The sequence below is a fragment of the Pholcus phalangioides genome, unplaced genomic scaffold (genome assembly GCF_987345545.1).
Source record: "Pholcus phalangioides strain wild (caught in Gottingen) unplaced genomic scaffold, Ppha-v1.0 ptg000009l_1, whole genome shotgun sequence".
NCBI classification, from domain to species: domain Eukaryota; kingdom Metazoa; phylum Arthropoda; class Arachnida; order Araneae; family Pholcidae; genus Pholcus; species Pholcus phalangioides.
Genome location: NW_028301602.1, coordinates 3,096,794 through 3,115,409, shown reverse-complemented (window position 1 = coordinate 3,115,409; position 18,616 = coordinate 3,096,794). Strand labels below are relative to the sequence as shown.

Below are 18,616 nucleotides of genomic sequence, written 5' to 3'. Positions count from 1 at the left end.
TGTTCTTCGGTCTGCTTGGTTTTTATTCTCTTCATATGTTTTATTTTCTGTATTTTTTCCGTCTAATATGAATTAAAAAAAACTACCCTTAAAAATTTGAAAGGAAAAATTGAACATCATCCCGTTTAACGAATGTCTCTCACTACAATCCGTTAAAATCAGAGTCCTAAAAACTGTTCCGTCTCACCGTCCGTCGTCATTATGACGGCAAAAAATGGACGATCCACATCGCTATATAAATTTCAAATTATTATCCTATATTTCTAATTAGAAGATTTTATTTCGAAAACCCTGAATGGATTCTCATGACTCAATTTATCATTTCATGTGATTACGACAAATACGGGGTGAATCTGTTCACATCATATCATGTCTCATTGTCCCCCTTTCAGAAAAATTGCTCTGCAGCAACAAATAGGATCTTATGTTATATTTGCAGGTTTTATCGTCCTGCCATTAAAGAGACGACATCATCCCCTTGGAATACTGGGTTGAAGCAAATCATCGTTAGACATGATTTAAACCAGGGTTGTTTAACTCTCAAGCAACAAATTTATCACTGTGAAAGCTTACTTTTTTTTTCAAAATCGAATAGCCAAGTTCTCTGCAGGCAATGTGATATTTTTTTATTCGATCATGGTGTTCATATTATTGTTTCGATCACTTCTACATTGAAAGTCATTATTGTTAAATTAATGTACGAGATATTGATGACAAGAACGATGATGTCATAAACGTATAAACCTTGATTCATTGTAATTGCAAACTACTACTTAACTTTTCAATCAGGCAAAATCTTGGGTCATTGGAAAAATTGACCCGTTTCATTTGCATATTCCGTTATCCATAAGAAGCCGGTGAAGATGACGTTTCAGGTATAACACGATAGCGATTTTCACGTTGATAGGATTTATTATTTAACTAACAAGTTGAGAACCTTATTTTCAAAAAGGAACATTTCTTTCCTTTTCGCGAGCGCCACGGTTCTCCCCTGAAGTACCCAGATTACTCGACGCTCGAGTCCGATTTCGTGCTCGCGAGCACTTGATCAACGTTCCAATTAAATACCATGGAGGAATTTAATTCAAGGATTGAAATCATCGTCATTTCACGCAATGCCGTAAGGGTGCTCTTCTTCTGAAGATGGGTACAGGTAGTACTCGCGAGACTGGAAAAAGGTTGAAGACCACACACACTGCCATAGAGCATTTCCAAAAATTTTATTTTCGAATTAATTATTTTACAAATTTAATTTTTGAATTAATTATTTTACAAATTTCATTTTATAATTAATTATTTTACAAATTTTATTTTAGAATTAATTATTTTACAAATTTCATTTTAGAATTAATTATTTTACAAATTTCATTTTAGAATTAATCATTCCCAAAAATTGAAACCCATCTTTGAATCCACACACACACACACACACACACACACAGAGCTTGTTTCATACAAATCTAGTTTCTTCCCTCGAACAATAACCGATTGCAACAACTTCCCATCATGTTGTGCATCAAACATTGTTTGATTGCACAACAGTTTCCGATTTTATTTCTGACATTCACCATCATCTCTATACTCTGTCATATTTCACTACCGCATGCTCTTGTATAGGCTACAGCCAAGCAATATTTTATAAATAAATAAACTCATAAACGCGAGCTACGAATACGCGATTAAATGCAACCGAAGACATTTGACGATTCCATTAATTGATAGCTTGTAATGCAATTAACATGACCGTGATGGAAAATCACACTGTTCACAAAAAGAATAAATATCAGTATTATAATTTCACAACGCGTTTAGGATTTTTTTTCCTTACAAAAACAAATATCTTCAAAATTGAAAAATTAGGATAAGAAGTTAGATTGTGAAAGATTTCAAAGCACCATGAATGCCACCAATGGGATTTTCAGCAGTTTCATTGCCCGCACATGACTGACGGATGTCCATCATTGTACCAATTTAGGTACGAAATTTTACAAAAGGCAATAAAAAATAAAATGAGGAAAATGATGAATGTACGTAACCGATTTCCTCCATAAAACGGAGAAAATAGAAATTTAAGAGTTATTACTATTCTTAACCACTATTTTCATTCCAGGATGAATAGCGGGAAACAACATCAAATGTATAGACCTACATTATGTTTGAACTCATAGGTCAGCTACTGATGTTGGTTGAATCATATAGTAAAATTAAATAAAATATTAAGTACATATATTTCGCCAACATATAACGTCATAATAAACTTGAAAAATTATCGTTAAATCCATCTGGTTCTTATTTGTAGAGTTAAATTTCTTCCAAAACGTTGAGAGAAATTAATATCCCATGTTAAAATGAAAAAAAATTCATAATATTGAATAAATTTTTGAGATAAATGATCAGTCGATCAATTATTGCATGGGTGCTCAAAATTGGGCCGGGCCGTCAATCTGGTCTATAACGAAAATTTTATCCGGCCCGTGAGAAGCAATTTCGACAAATATATAATTATATTATAACACGCTGTAGGATGTATGACTCAATTATAATATGTGTTAGAAATAAAAATTATAAAATTCATATAGAAGATACATGTATATTTTTTTTTATAAAACTCGTTATTTTGAGAGAAATAATGTATAGAGACGCGCACGGACGCGCGCACACACTATACCCCATGATACTTCCCGTCATATTCCCATTAAAGTTCCAAAATTAAAGTAACCAAAAGATAATTGAGATACAGAAAAACAACAAGTAATAATATTCTGTTGACGGATTTTTTTAATTTACGAATCTCGGAAATTTTTAGTATATAATTTTAAATAATCTCATAAAATAAGTTATCGAATTACAAATCGAATGTTTATTTCCTTATACATAAAACATATTTACTAACATGCGAAATAAACAGTGAATCCCGCTTATAACGTTTTTCAAACAAACAAACACACACAAAAAAAAAAAAAAAAAAAAAAAAAAAAACGCCATAAAAAACGTTGCGAACTGGAAAAAGATTGAAACGGGAAATCTCGTTGTGTATTTTCTAAAGTTCGGACCAAGAAAATAAGTTGTATTTAGCGGGAGAACACTCTAAGCGAGAACGTCATAAGCGGGATCCACTATATTATTTGTTTTAGGCAAAAAGGTAGATTTTTTATTAAAATCTTACAGTAAGTTATTAAGCGATAAATCGCGTGATTATGAACTGTATAACACACCCCGCACGATTCAACTTCGGTTTTTTATACGCAGTGGAATTTTGCATGTCAAAAAAAAAAAAAAAGAGGACAAGAAATTAGTTTTCTTATTGACATGACAAATGACGGAACGTGAAAACCACACACCCATGTATATTTTTAATTTTGCAAATTGTTAAAGTATCATGGGTACTGCTCATAATGGACGTACCCGTTATTACCCTCTCTATTTTGGTTATATTTGACATCCATATTTTTTGTGGCCTTTGCGTTTGCATTTACTAATTTAAATTAAGTTTCGAAAACCAGGTAACTATGTGTTTGAATGATATAATTGAATAATAAATATTCCCTGCTCTAAACCTATAGCCATTGTAATGTACAGTGAAACCTCAGTCTAATGATAAATAACGATATTTTCTTTCGCCCCGGTGGAATTTCTATTCAATAGGAAATAGCGCAGATGCTCAAACTGTCTACAACGTTACCTGTCTATAACAATATTTTTTCTAGTTCCCTACAGTACCGTTATAGGCAGGTTTTACTGAATTCAGAGCATGGAGCCAATACACTTATACCAAGGATACATAATCTTTTTTGTCCGCGGGCAAGATATACAGCATTTCTGCTGCTCGCGGGCCAGAAACTTGTATGGGTAGGGTGACCATATGACCTGCATTTTACTGGATATTCCCGTAATTTTAGCCATCCCAACTTTTGATGAAATATCCGGTTTTTTCTCTTATTTTCAACGAGGCTCAGTTGAATTTTTGAAATCGAGAATTACAATTATTTTTGTGACTTATAAATTATATTATGGTAATTATAACTATCATAATTAATTGTGGTCACACATATAAATATATTCATCTCACATGCTTGTCAACAACAACATATACTTTTTATTTATTTGATGAATTACATTTCCACCCATTACGACTTACATCATCCCCCGCCATTGGTAATTCCCAAAAATTTTAGAGATAGCTGGCACCTTTACTTTGCCTTCGAAACTTTTTTTTTGGCTGTTTCTTTAGAACTTTAATTGAATTTTTTTCTTTGCGATAATTGGTGATATAATGTATGAATCCCGATTTACCGTACTTTTTATATGGTTTGCCTAGGCTTTTATCGTCTTGCAAGAATTGGTACATTACTGGAAAATCCTTTAATGGCCGGATAGAACCCCCTTTGTGGATTTGTATTTAGCCAGCGGGATGGAGGTTGCACATCCCTATCTCTATATACAGCAGGGTTGGACAAATCCCAGGTGCCGGGTCACCATGGCGATTGGTATTGGTGCTAAAATGTTTTTGTTGTTGTTTAGGTACTAAATTGTAGGCTGAGAGCAGCACAAAATGTTTGGAATGTATAGCAGCATATTTTCCAACATGAAAGAGGGTTACTAAGCTTTTTGAAAAAGTCAAAAGAGAGAGAGAGAGAAGCATTATTTTTTTACCTTTTCTTCTGGCAAAAATTTTTTTTAGCGCCTAAATTATTCTGGCACCTAGATTTTCTTGCGATTTGTGCAGCTTTGCCCCATACTATAGACGGTGATAGACTGGGAAGTCAGGGGCGGGGCGCGGTCATTATTGCTGGGGGGGGGGCATGATGATGATGATGATGATGTCAACTAATATATGCACATCTACATTATATTAGTCGAATCCACCTTTGACGATGGGGGGATGGGGTATTGCCCCCCATGCTCCCCGTATCTCCGCTCATGCCCTATAGGCCTATTATCAGTCTGTTTAGTAATGCTGACATTAATCTGCTTTAAGAGCCATTTATTAAATAGTGCCGGCACGAATATTAGCGTTTATTATTGAATGACGTTTATATTAATAATAGCATGTTTTCAAAACAAGTTTTAAGAAGTTTTCAACATGTTAAATCGTATATATTTTTTCTTCCAATTGTGCTAAAACAGGATTATTTTCCCTTTAAGGTAAAAAGTTTTTTTTTTCACTCAGAAATTATGAGGAGGTAGAATGGAATTGTTTGATGTGCATTACAAATTATATACGGTACTTTTCTTTTCCATTCCCTTGTGAAAGTCTTTCGGCCGAGGAGCTGTGACTGTAGTCGGTTGAAAGAAACTCACCATGGACTGAACAAAGGAACTTTTTTTTTCTTACACATGGCTTCACTATAGGAAATAAATTGCAAAAGAAGAGGCACATATGGATAATGGCGGCTATTACGGCCCGTTCACTGAAATCGAAAGAAATTTTATTGTTTCCATATTGTGACAACAATTTCTTTCGATTTCAGTTAATCCTTCAGTTCTTCCATATTGTCCTGGAATATAATTATTCCAAATTCTATATTGTTGTCACAATATGGAAGGTTATAATAGAGAAGCCTTACAATGAAATTGGTTATGGGTTCCCTGAAGTGTTATTGAAAATATTCCATCTAATTTCAATTTTTTCCGTGTATTCCTTAGTAAATTCTTAAAAAAAGAAAGGAAATGCACACAGTGGATCCCGCTTGTAACGTTCCCACTTAGAACGTTTTCCTACTCAGTACGACTTATTTTTGTGATCCCAACTTTCACTAACACTCGTTGAAACTTCCCATTTGAAACGTTTTCCCATGACGGTTTTTTTTTTAAAGTGTAATAAGCGAGTTCTAATGTAATTAAAAAAAATTCGTCAAGAGATGGAGCCACCTTTCATCACTTTGATCACGTGATTCAATAAATATTATGATATTTAATGAGAGACATAAATATCGTAAGCCAATATATCCCCTCGTTACATGATACACACGCGAATTTTTATTCCACAAATGACACCATGGTATGGTGCCGCATGTTAAAGTCGAGTTTCAGAGCTAGATTTCTGAATTTGTCCAAGGTCCTAAAAACATGTCTAGCACATTAGAACCAAATGCACCATTACACAGTTCCATCCGATGTCTGGGACTCGAATTGCATATCAACACAGCCTTGGTTTATAATAAGGTGAATAAGAAAAAAAAGAAGAAGAATAAAGGCAAATGCCGCATTGCTTTTAAAGAAAAGCTTGGAAAAAAGGAAGAAAAGAAAAGAATGAATATATCCCTCAATTATTTTTCTGGGGACATTAAAGTTCTTGCACGTTTCTTGCCGTCCATTTCTTTTCGTCGTCTCTTTTTTTCTCGACTTTGGGTCGCTCTCTCTCCAGCACAAGTAAGTACACGAGGTCGTGCAGAATGGCCACAAATGCCGCAATTTTCCAGCTTCTTTCTGTACATATATATATGATATACATTTTTTTTGTTGTTTCCTCTATTGGCAGCTCTTCCACGATCACGTCTCACCATTTCTTATTCTTTTTACTTTTCTTTCCACGGCCTTCTTCTTGATCTTCTTGCTGTTGTTGTTGTTATTGCATCGTTATGTGCCATGAATCTCAAATGTTGCTCCCAGAGCAATCAAAGTACTATTTTTTTTTAGGCGCCGCCATCACGGCGCCGCAATTTTTACGCCGGCTAATCACAATGGTGGAATAAAAATATACAGGAGGAGAGATAGCAGCCCTACGCTACTACTGGAGGGTAGAGACACACATAGAAAATAAGCGAATGAGATCTGTTATTGGCGCTACCATTTAATTGTGCCGGTCCGAGGACTCGAATGGAAGCTGTAGCAAGCTTAGTAATGAGCCCATGTGAATTTTTTTTTATTATTCCTACCTCTGCGTGGCCATGATGATGATGATGATGGTGGTTCTAGATTCTAGCCACCTTTCATGACCATCATCATGGTACAGAGAGCATCAGTGCTAATAATTCCCGTCCCTTGCAAATCTGAATCCATGAAACCAAAACGGAATTAAACCCACCATTTAGGCTTTATCACAATCTACCTTCCCTCCTCCGACCTTCTTGTCTTTATTTCAATAATAAAAAAACACCACACCCTGGTTTTGGCTGTATCCAACCTATGAGGGGTGTTCTTTGGCAAATAAATGGTACACGAGGCGGTTCCGATTCGCTTGAGCCCGAATTGCCATTGCCTATCGTTTGGATTATCGCTGCAAAACTGGGTGTGGGTTGATTTCCACTTTCTCTCCCTCTTTCTGGCTCTCATAACCATCAGGAACTTCATATGGTAAAAGGAATTCGTTTATAAATATTTATTCCACACACAACAAGGTGTAAAATGATTTTTGATGGTGGTGACGGATGGCCAAGCCCTTTACTCGAAGAGTCTTTTCCCGTAGCGTGTATTTCGGTTGCATATCGGCTTCTGTATGGTTTGGAGCTAAAGACATGATGATGACCGCTCCCGGAAAATAGAAATAAAAATGTTATTAATGGTTGTTCAACATCCGGTAAATGAAGTCATAATGATGATGGATTACATGTTCGATATCCGAATAGTATCTCGCATCTATAAAAATCAATAGACTTTTTCTCAACCAATGAATGTTCATCAGGATAGAGATAATCGTCATTTTTAGCTCATAATATTAAATTAATGTCCCATTACGTATTGAAATCGCAATTTTATCTTCCTCGTATGTAATAATTATATGCTCTATGCATATACCATAGCTTACGTATACATTTAAAGAAACACTACTTATGTAATTATGTACTTCGATTTCTGTGATCTCAAGTACGTACGTATAAAAGAACCGGAATAGAATCTAATTTCTAGATGTGGCATTTGATATGACATTTAATTTGCTGTAATAATTCAGTGTCCCAAAGCATGTTACTAAATTCGGCGGCACATATGTTTTGGTTGTTTTAAATGTTGTAAATGATTATGGCGTAATAACTAAATTACATATATATATTTCTCATTTTAATTCTGCCTTTTTACATAGCTCTCGTGGCGCACTGATTAGAAACCGATTATTCAAATGATACAATTCTGATTTAGCGTATTAGGCTCTTTTATTGTTGTTAAAATATCTGTTACTGTAAATGTACGTTTGCATAATAATGTACTAAGCACTTGTACAGCTATGTTGCATTGAGAAGCGTAACTTGCACTAAGTTGCGTTAAGATGTGTGTACAGTTGTTCCCCTTTAGTGTATTCAGAAGTGTAGTAGTAGGCCTCCTACTGGATATATTTCATCACATGTATTTCTCTAACAAAGCTGATGTGTGGCTTTATTATGCTTTTAATATGGGAAGATGAGTTTTTGTATGAAATCTCTAATTGCCTCAGTGAAAACCTTAGTAGTACTCATAATCTATTGTCAAGCAGAATTTTTCACCATTAACCTACGAATGCCATACTCTGCACAAACATCCGTGATTGATCTGCAGTTCTGCGTTCCATCGTTAATTGCAATTTTAAGTAAATATTTTTTTTTATTGAGCGTTAAAACAGTCATAGTCAATTACAAAAACATACAAGAAATAACGCAAACAAACATAGATAAACAACAAACATAAATAAAAATGAAACATAGACAAATTGGTATAATAAAGATAAAAACACGCAAGAAGTAGTAAATAGGAAAAAAACATTAATTATAAACAAGAATTAATATTTTCTTTAAAAAAAGATTAATTTTATTCGAAAAAAATCATACATCTGATTACGTAATTGAAATTTTCGGAAGTATCTGTAGTAACAAATGCAAGTTTCATAGTAGATTCTTTATAAAATATTTTGATGAAATGCACATATGTAATTAATTGAACGTGAATATGTGAGATAATTTTTTCGTCACAATCAAAATTAGTAAAAAAAATTTCAGACAATGTCATGTGCTATTTTTTAATCATCATCCCTTTATTTTTTTAAAAAAATATTAATTTTATTCGAAAAAATATCTAAATCAATGCTATTGCAGATTCCGCAAACTTGAAGACTGTTTTTTTTTTTAAATATTTGTATTAAGAAAAGCAATGCAAGAAAGATGTAATGTGGTACATGAAAAATCAGTTCACTTAATAACTGACTGCATACAAAATTTTGTAAAAAAATTTAAAAATAAAAAAATTCCTTCTAGATTCAGTGGTGGAAACGTTGAAAGCAAGCCGAATTATAAATGAGAAAAATGGTCATTAGAACCATGAACTTTGAGAAATATACATTTTAAACATTTATTTTGTACTTTTTCAATCTTCTCAATAATCGTTTTATAGTAAGGATTCCAATCACACATCCATACTCGAGAATAGATCTGACATAAAGATTAAAAATCAAAATAATAATATTATAATCCGTGGAATATTCCTTGTCATTCTTCTAATGAAACCAAGCTTTTTACAGACACTATTGATACGATAGTACGACAAAACAGCTGTTTTCGTATATGATTTTTCTTCTCTATGCTCTAACAAAATTGTGCTTCTCTTCTGAATTATTACTTCCTTCTCCTCTACTCCGTAATTAGATTCATTTATAAATCTCGACTGGAAAATATCAGTTGCTTCTTAACAATTCTGTGAGCGATGAACAAAATTTTTTAATTTTTGATGAATGCGGAATAGAAAATTGACGCAAAGCAACACAAACTCAGCTCAAAACCAATAATATTACCAATAATAAATGGCATCCGACAACATTATCATATACGTGCGTATGCGCCGTCTTGACAAATTTGAACGTCAAATAACGAGGCATTAGGCTTACTGTAGCTGAAAAAAAATCTGTCATCCACGGTAGGTGAGCAATTGTAAAACATAAATCCCCAAAAAATGTTCGAGATTAAAATTAAATTAAAATTGATTTTCTTTTTAATTTCGGCTCAGAAGTTCAAATCTCTCCATAGTATCCACCAAAGGCCCATTTCCTTGAATTTTTCAAACCTTAAAAAAACGGCGAAAGTTTGCCGATTTATATTTACAAAATATAAGATCTTTCTTTTTAATTTAGTTATTTGTAGCTTACTTTTATTACTTAAATTATTATTAGAGAAGTCACGTTTTTCCTCCCTAAAAACTCAAAAAATTGGAATATTTTCACACGCGATACGAAGTGATTTTTTTTCTACTTTAGGATTTTTCTCATGATAAAAGTCATCTTCATTTAAAAATGTTCTTTTCCCATTCTTTTTCTTCGTCGTCGTTGTTCCTTCATCACCCAGATCACGTCACAGTCGTCACCGTCATCGTCTTCTGTCAAATTCGTCATATTCTCTATTCTTCACCTGTCCTACAAAAATAGCGATTAGAATCTCCCGTCCCAACCACTTGAGGACGCGTCATTGTTGGTGATTCCTAGAAAAATAAGAAGAAAAATAATTTCATGTCATACAGAAAAATAAAAGAAAGAAATTATGTACTAATGAAAACAAAAAGAGAAAAAAGAGTCGTGTAGTATAGTGCAATAGAAACTACACTACAGGTTGTTAAAGTAGAAAAAAAAAATAGTAATAATAAAGAGAAGAAAACCTGTGAGAGAGGTGTAGTAAAATTCTCAGGAGAGACGAGAAATGAGAGGCAAATGAGAAAAGAAGAAGCACAGTATGTAATAGCCTAGAGGGCGAATAAACGACAATTGCCTTCGGTCGGGACTCTAACCTGCAATCATATGTCCAGACTGAGAGACAGCTTTCGTAGAAATCTAAAAAACACAGCGAAAAAGTAAAAAGAAAGTTTCTGCCCCGTGTCAACAGGGGAGGATCCAGGGGTTGTGTCGTATAATTGCTCCGAAATCTCTCTTTACCATGCAGCATCTTTTTCTGCTTTCTTCTTATTTTATTTCTTATTCTCATTTAGAAGTGTTAAAAGACAAGATTGGTAAGAGAATGAACCTTAAGATAAAAAAATAAAACAAAAATGCATGTTTGACATGGAGCCAGAAGAGATATGCGTGTAAAATTATTTATAAAAATATCTCAGGGAAAAAGATGAATACTATAGTCCCAAACTGCTTTTTTAAAGTTTGACAAAAATAAAAACCTGCACTTACTACTCAGAACATGGAAGCATACCATGATGTTTAACACCGACGAAGTTGAACATAATACAGCTGATTACGTAATTGAAATTTTCGAAAGTATCTGTACTAACAAATGCAAATTTCATAGTACATTCTTTATAAAATATTTTGATGAAATGCACATATGTAGTTAATTGAACGTGAATATATTAGATAAGTTTTTCGTCATAATCAAGATTTGTAAAAAAAAAATTTTAGGCAATGTCATGTGCTATTTTTAATCATCATCCCTAGAATAATAGAAGAACGCGGGGCATCTGGGCTAAGCAATGTACTGGCGTCCTGCAAGCTCACCACAATCGTTCATCGTTATGCAATGTATTTCACCATTCAAATGTGATCAAGACCGATCACATCTCGACAATGCACGAAGATATGTCCATGCGTCAAGAGACGACTCTGCTTATCCGAAAATACGTATTATTTTTGAAACATTCAAATCGAGTTGAATCAATTTAACATAATTTAGTCGACGAGTTAACAAACAAGAGGCTGTTCAGATCAATGAAATATAAGTCATGTATTCAGGTTTAGAGCACGGGTTCTCAAATTGAGTGCCACTCGTGACGCTCCTGACAAAGATTTCTCGCAGTGATCTTTTGTTAAACTGTGTGCTCTGAAGAACCGTGGATCAGCATTGATTATGGAAAGGGGCACCGCTGTCGGAAAAAGTTTGGGAACCCCTGGTTTAAAGAAAATGAAATTATCAAACCCTTGTATAAACTGTGTAAGTACATATCAGGCAAAAAAAATTCTAATAATTTCCATAAAATTTCTGAAAATATTAATTTATGACAATGAAACACACTGTGATAAATTACGTCCGTCCCATTTTTTAAAATCATCCAAATGGCTTCTAATAAAATCAATTTTCTATTTGTGATGAAACTCTCTACATAATCATGATTATGTATTTGTTTTGAAAAGTCCTTATCGCAACATTAAGATTCCTTTAAGTAGGGTAACATGTCTTGTAGAAATTGAACTTCATAATAAAACTAGCTATAATACCCGGCGCTGCCTGGGTTTTCTTCAATTACTGAGGAATAAAAAGTGACAAACCATTGTAATGCAATATGCATGTCTGAAACGCATTGCTAGAGAACGACGATAACCAAAGTAAGCATTTCGAAAGTGATTGTTGAGGCCCAGGAACCATTGTTAACCGACAGTTTTTTTCCCACTTCAAGCTCTGACAAACATTTAAAGTAGCCTATCGTTCAAGTTGGGTCACATGAAAAATTTGTCGATGATACATCTGAAATTGTATATTTGTATAGAGAACATAACACACAGACAGAAAATCAATTTTATGCATATCGATTGTGAGACATTGTGCAGCATCCAGTAGTGCCAAAAAGATCCCTTCACGCATTTACTAATTAATTTACCGTATGATTTCTCGATCCCTATTCTACGGGATTTCTAACCGGAAAAGACATTATCGGGAAACTTATTTTCAATATGTCTAAAATGAAATAATACACACACACTTATGTGCATCCCATACACATTCAATAATTTCCAAACATTTCAGAGATAGAAATACAAACAAAAATGCTTACATCAGATAACCCAGTCATACATGGCTAGTCATCAGAGATGCAATGCATTACTATTATCTACTCAATAATACAGAGGTTATTGAATTCTGTTCACATTGTCAGTCTATTCCGTAGTAGGGATTTGCTTCGAGTAATAGGCGGTGAATAATCTGATAAGATTGAAGTCGAAGATGTGTCCGATTCTTTAGGTAGGCTAGCAGAAGGTCTAGTCTTGGTACGCCGTATGTAAGAGTCTTCAAAGAGTTTTTAAGGTTTTCCTTCTTTTTGGTGAGGACTTGCGACCTAAAGACTTGTTTCTTCCATATGCTTATGTAAGGTGGATTTACCTGTAGATTTTACTGCGTTTACTGATACAAATACAAGACCACAACAGGCAAAATGCCCAACGAGGTGTCTGAGAAGAAGATGCTCATAAAAAATATTTATATCATATATTTCCCTAAAATACAGCAACCCCCAATTAAAAATGCAACTATAAAAACGAAACCTATACAGGGTGATTCAAAACTCAACGTACAAATTTTTAGGGGAGGTAAAAAACACGGGCGTGGTAGCCCAGGTCGATGAGATACTCGCCTGAAGTACTAAAGGATGTTTAGAGGTGTCGCTAGTTCGATACACGGTTCGTCCTCCTTGTCAGAAACTTTCCTGACACAGGGGTACAACAGAAACGACGACATAACCACAGCAAAAGATGCTACAGCAGGGTGTCCCCCATCGAGGGGTTAGCGCACCAACCTTTCGATGAGTATAAAAAAGGCTGACTGCCGTTCGGAATCGGCAATAAATTGTAGGTCCCGGTCTAATTAGCCCTCGTGTGCAGAAAATGACTACGGTGCGACAAAAATGATCAAATGGTAGAAAGCACAAAAACAAAACAGAATCGCATAGGAATGCATAACCGGAAACCCCAACCTGATCAGCTGGAGGATAAATTAAGATGCAGAAATAACAAGACAATAATGGGTGGAAAAACTGTTTAGCGATACTTTACACGAATGCAGTACGTGTGCACGTTAAGTTTCACAACAAGTGCTAAAAGTTCTTACCATCCACAGTTATGCACAAAAAAAAGAAAATATTCTGTTTTGTGCTTTCTTCCTCCCCTAAAATTGTGCGCGTTGAATTTTTAATCTCCCTGTATATATACATGATAAAATATTATCTCGATTTACCCCAACATGTTTATCGTATTTTTTTTTTAAACGTGTCAATTGTGTTAGAATTTACTACCCCCGGGGTAAACTATCCATCCCGTTGAAAATTTTGAACACTTTGCACCCCTTCAACCAAGTTCATGCCCCTCTTTAGGTATAGTCTCCAAAACCTTACAGCATACTCCAGTCCAGGACGAACTAAGCCTCGGAAAAACGGAAGAATGACTTTATTAAAACGCGTTGACCTTTTTCGAAATGAAACAGACCATTCTATTCGATTCTTTTGACCACCGCTAAACAATGTTCAATGATACCTCAAAGTTATAGATCACATAATCTGCATGTATATATTTTAAACAATTCAATGATAGTGAAAAATGCATTGGTAATGAGCACCCCTCCCCCTATGTCCCACAGACCTGTCTCAATGATGACTTGGGCTGTTGAAGGCATAACGTAAAAAAGACAATTCACGAGTCTACCACACAGTTCGCACCGAAATGAGACGTATCAAGTCGCGTATATCCTCCCGCAGGCACATTATAAAATAATATAACATTACGACGCACTTCTTTTCTTTATCTCAATCACTATCATGACTATGATGTGTTTCCTCTCTTTTTCTGTTTCTGCCGACGGTTTGTGACAAGAAAAAACAATCTCTGCATTACCGTCACGAATGAATTGATGGTTCGGGTTTATTCTTATAAGAAGAGAGAAAGCCTTGCTTTTTTGCTATTTATTTATTTTTCAATATACTTTCATTAGAACAAAGTAAACGCCCAAAGATTCAACAAATAAAACGGCGCAATCACTTCTGTAAATTTTCCGACGATTTGACGATTAAGCGTCAGACACACACTCATACGCAAAAGAAAAGAAATTGTTGCTTTTTGCCTGAAGGATTTCTCTTGCCTTAAATTAGGTGAAGGTCGCTTTTTTTGCACTTTACTACTTTTTTCCTATTTTATAATTCCCTCGTTTGGATGTTTTTTCTCTTATCTAAACGTTAATTGAAACATTTACGTATAAATCGGGAGAGACCTTGCTTGAGAAAAACATAACAACCGCTTTCGTCAAGTATGTCTTTCGACCAGTCCTCCTTGGGTATGATTCACTTGTAACATGTAAAATTGAGGAAGAAAATGAATATTTCACTAATCATTGTTGCCTGGTGAATTTGATAGTGTTGGAAAGAAATAAATCAAATGTGGTACTACTACTTATACTCACCTCTTGATATGATTTTCAGAGCTAGAGAAATAAAAGCGTTCGTGGGATTGGATTTGCTCTATAAATACCTTTAAATTACAAAATTTTCTTCGATTTACATTCTTGTGACATTGATTCCTGTGATGTGTTTACGAGCGCTGCAAAATCTATAAAACTCCATTCGTTTTGAATTTTTTCCCCAATTTCTCGGCTGTAATTGTTATGGAAATTATAAATAGGAGTTATATTACTATTTATTAAAAGTATTTTAACCGTTTTTGATGAATGAACATTTCGTTCATTCCGTTTTAGCATTCATATTGATTCATTCTACTTTCCAGTGCAATCAGTGCTGCTTGAGGTCTGTGGGACCCGGACGGGGTATCGCTGCAGGAGAGTGCCAAATCAGGGATAAAGTAAAAAACATAATTGTAGAATTATTCAGAAAGCAATATTATGTCTAAAATTTAAACTATGAAAATATTACATGAAATGATTCATATAGAAAAACAAATTTTTTGATGAATTTCATCATAAAGCTGCGACTTTTTGTGATTGTTCTACTAGTTCGGTTTATATATTGCAGAGGGGCGAGGAAATGGTACCTTGCGCGGATGAAAATTTTGTCTCGAGAAACCCTAAGTGCAACTGATCCATACCCATTTCTACGCTGACTCTCAAAGAAAATTAATGCTATTTCGATGCAGTAGGCCTATGATGCAGCGTACTAGAAACTATTTGACGCGGCACAGACTGACAGTGTGATCTTTTCCTTAGATCTATGTGTGAATCATGTATATCAATAGCATAAAACTCAAGATTTTTCATTTATCATAATTTAATTTTCATGTCTGCTTGTGGACCACCTGTCCCATTTTTAAGAACCAGCTCTTGTTCGCTGACCATTGGTTGAGAAACGCTGATATATTGTATTTGTCAAGTGAGGTTCTACGCATTATTTCATACTTGCAAACGAGATTACTATATTGCACGTCAACCTATTCCAAACCGAGTACAAATGCTCACTTTCGTCCAGCTATTTTTTTTTATGAGAATTTTTTCACGAACTATATGCCGATCCATATATTGAAATACAGATTCTAGTAAACCGTTTTCTCTTGTTTTGTTTGCAACATTATCTTCAATGGCCTTTTCCTTGCAGTTCGTTTACTTAGATTTGAAGCGTAACACATTTGGTTTCCAGCTAGTTCGGGAACGCGATTCGAAACTATCTGTGTATAATATAACAACTCAAAAGCAAAGTTTTTAGTTTTTCCGTGCAACACTATATTTTCTTGCATTGCACTACTCATTGCTGCTACATCACAATATTTTACAACCCTAAGCATAATAATGCACATGTTGATGAATCGAGTGTTCTTTATAGTGGAGCCCTTTGCTTCCCTCTTCCACAGATTATGCGCGAAAACGGTTTTTCTTCTTCTCGTAACTGCATTGCTGTTTAGAGAAAATGTAAAACTAGAAAAAATTATCGGTAATAGCAGAAATTTTCGGCGCATGGAATTTTATATCATGAACGATGATTAAAACTTCGTATGCATTTGGCCCGATATGCAGTGGCGGATTAAAGTCGGTTGAGGCCCCGGGCGCAAAAGGAAATATTGGGCCCTTAAATTAGAAAATAATGTGAAGTTTCGGTTTTTCGCACCGGAGGCACGCCCGTTTTTAAATCCGCCTCTGCCGATATGTTCTCCATCGAACCTGTGTTGGAAAAGAATTGCTAGAAGGTTTATGCATTCAATCTGTATGGAATAATGTTGTACAAATGGTACATTGGAGATCTGTTCGAAATCTATATTGATCATTACCACCGTCATCTGGACACAAAATTTAAAACTCACTATGTTCCTTTTGGCTTTATAGCCTTAAAATATAATTCGTTCATACTAGTGTTTGCCAAAGTGGGCAATATCGTTTCCTGGCGGGGCAATGAATTCGTCCAGGGTGGCAATGGTATGGGTATACTGTATCATAGGATTCTACGAGTTAGCTCATGTTTCGGGGGGGGGGGGGAATGAGAAGAAAAAAAAATATTCTGAAAAAGGGGGCATTGGAACGAAAAGGTTGGGAAGCTGGTTTATACCTTACATCATGAAAATATTCTTGCTAACAAATGTTTTTATTGAAGTGATTGAGTAAGTCATTCAGTAACTGTCTCTGTTGATGTTGCATTTTTTATGAACATCAGTGTATGTGTTACAGTTGAAGTATTAAATCCGTTATATTCTACTCTCCGTTAAAATTTTGAAAGAAACACATTTGCATATGCTTTCAGTAGTGCTGAAAGGTAAACTTGTTTCTTTTAACTTTCATCCCTACTGAATTTATGAATTCAGACTTTGACCGTAACATAAGTTGTATGCTGTATAATTCAGTAAAATTGTTTATTTTACACTTTGACTGTCTATCATTAGTTTTTTTATAGAATAACTATTTAAAGTGCGGAATAATTGTTTTATTGCACACAGGGCTGTAACTATGATTTTTGCCGCCCGGAGCAAACATTATTTTGCCGCAACCACAGCTTTAAAATTCGATTATTTTGTAATCGTATTCTTTGTTCCCACCTAAAACTGCTGCACGTAAGGGCAGTTGCCCCCCGGTCCTCTCCCTTCCAGTTATGGCCATGATTACACATTTTAACCGACTTGATCAGTTAATAATGAAATGACTAGTTATCCTATAAAATAACTGAAATATACACTTTAACGGTAACATATATAATTAGTGTATGTAAATATTTGTAAAAGACATGGTTTCTTTTCTCACAAATTTCAATATGTATATTATAACTACAGAAAAATTTGCGTTATACTGCACATGATCAATATTTGAATGATGTATGTAATGATATTATCGTGTATGTTGTCGTAATCGTGTGTTTCAGGTTATCAATAAAATTAATTGCGATAAAATAAATTGATTCATTTATAACTTTCATTAGATCAGCATAAATCTTTTCATAAATCAGCATAATAGAAAATTACTTCTTTTTCTATTTAGAAAGTGTCCTTTGAATATTTCTCAAGATTATCCTCAAGTTTTAGCATGCCAATTCATGTAAGTCCAATTCCATTCCTTCTTCCTCTGATATAAATTTATTCAATGAATATTTATAACACTTTACAATATACAAAAACCATTAATAATCATTGCTTTTCACCTTTTTTGCTATTTATTCATTTAAATTCGGGTTTACAGCATTAAAAATGTAAATGCTTAAGTTACGAATCTTTTTTCATTTCATCCACCTTTTTTATCAACATGAATGTGTCCCTGTTGTGTCCCCTAGACAGTTGAACTCCTTACGAGAGGTGTAAAAGTCACGCTTTTGCTCGTGATAACCGTTACTAGTCAGTCATATAGGTGAAGATTAAAAATTAGGACACTTATGAGACTAACCTACTGTGAGTGTGTGTGAATTAGAAATGCATCATAAAACATAATAATAAAACATTTACCGATTGCGTATAAGATAATATTGCAGTAATTTGTCACTACTATAACTTTGATTGAAAAATCCTCTTGATACACATCTATTGAATCGAGGACCCTCCCTAAGT

The 18,616-nt window shown here is 34.4% G+C and overlaps 1 long non-coding RNA gene across 3 annotated transcripts in view; it reads left to right on the top strand.

Moving 5' to 3' along the window:
• The window catches only part of LOC149081629 (uncharacterized), a 90,969-nt gene that overhangs the window by 62,901 nt on the left and 9,452 nt on the right, over positions 1 to 18,616 (top strand). For all 3 annotated transcript variants that reach the window (XR_016193279.1, XR_016193280.1, XR_016193281.1), the window contains one exon: positions 18,057 to 18,113. This is a non-coding gene — a long non-coding RNA (uncharacterized LOC149081629). The remainder of the gene's footprint in view (positions 1 to 18,056; positions 18,114 to 18,616) is intronic.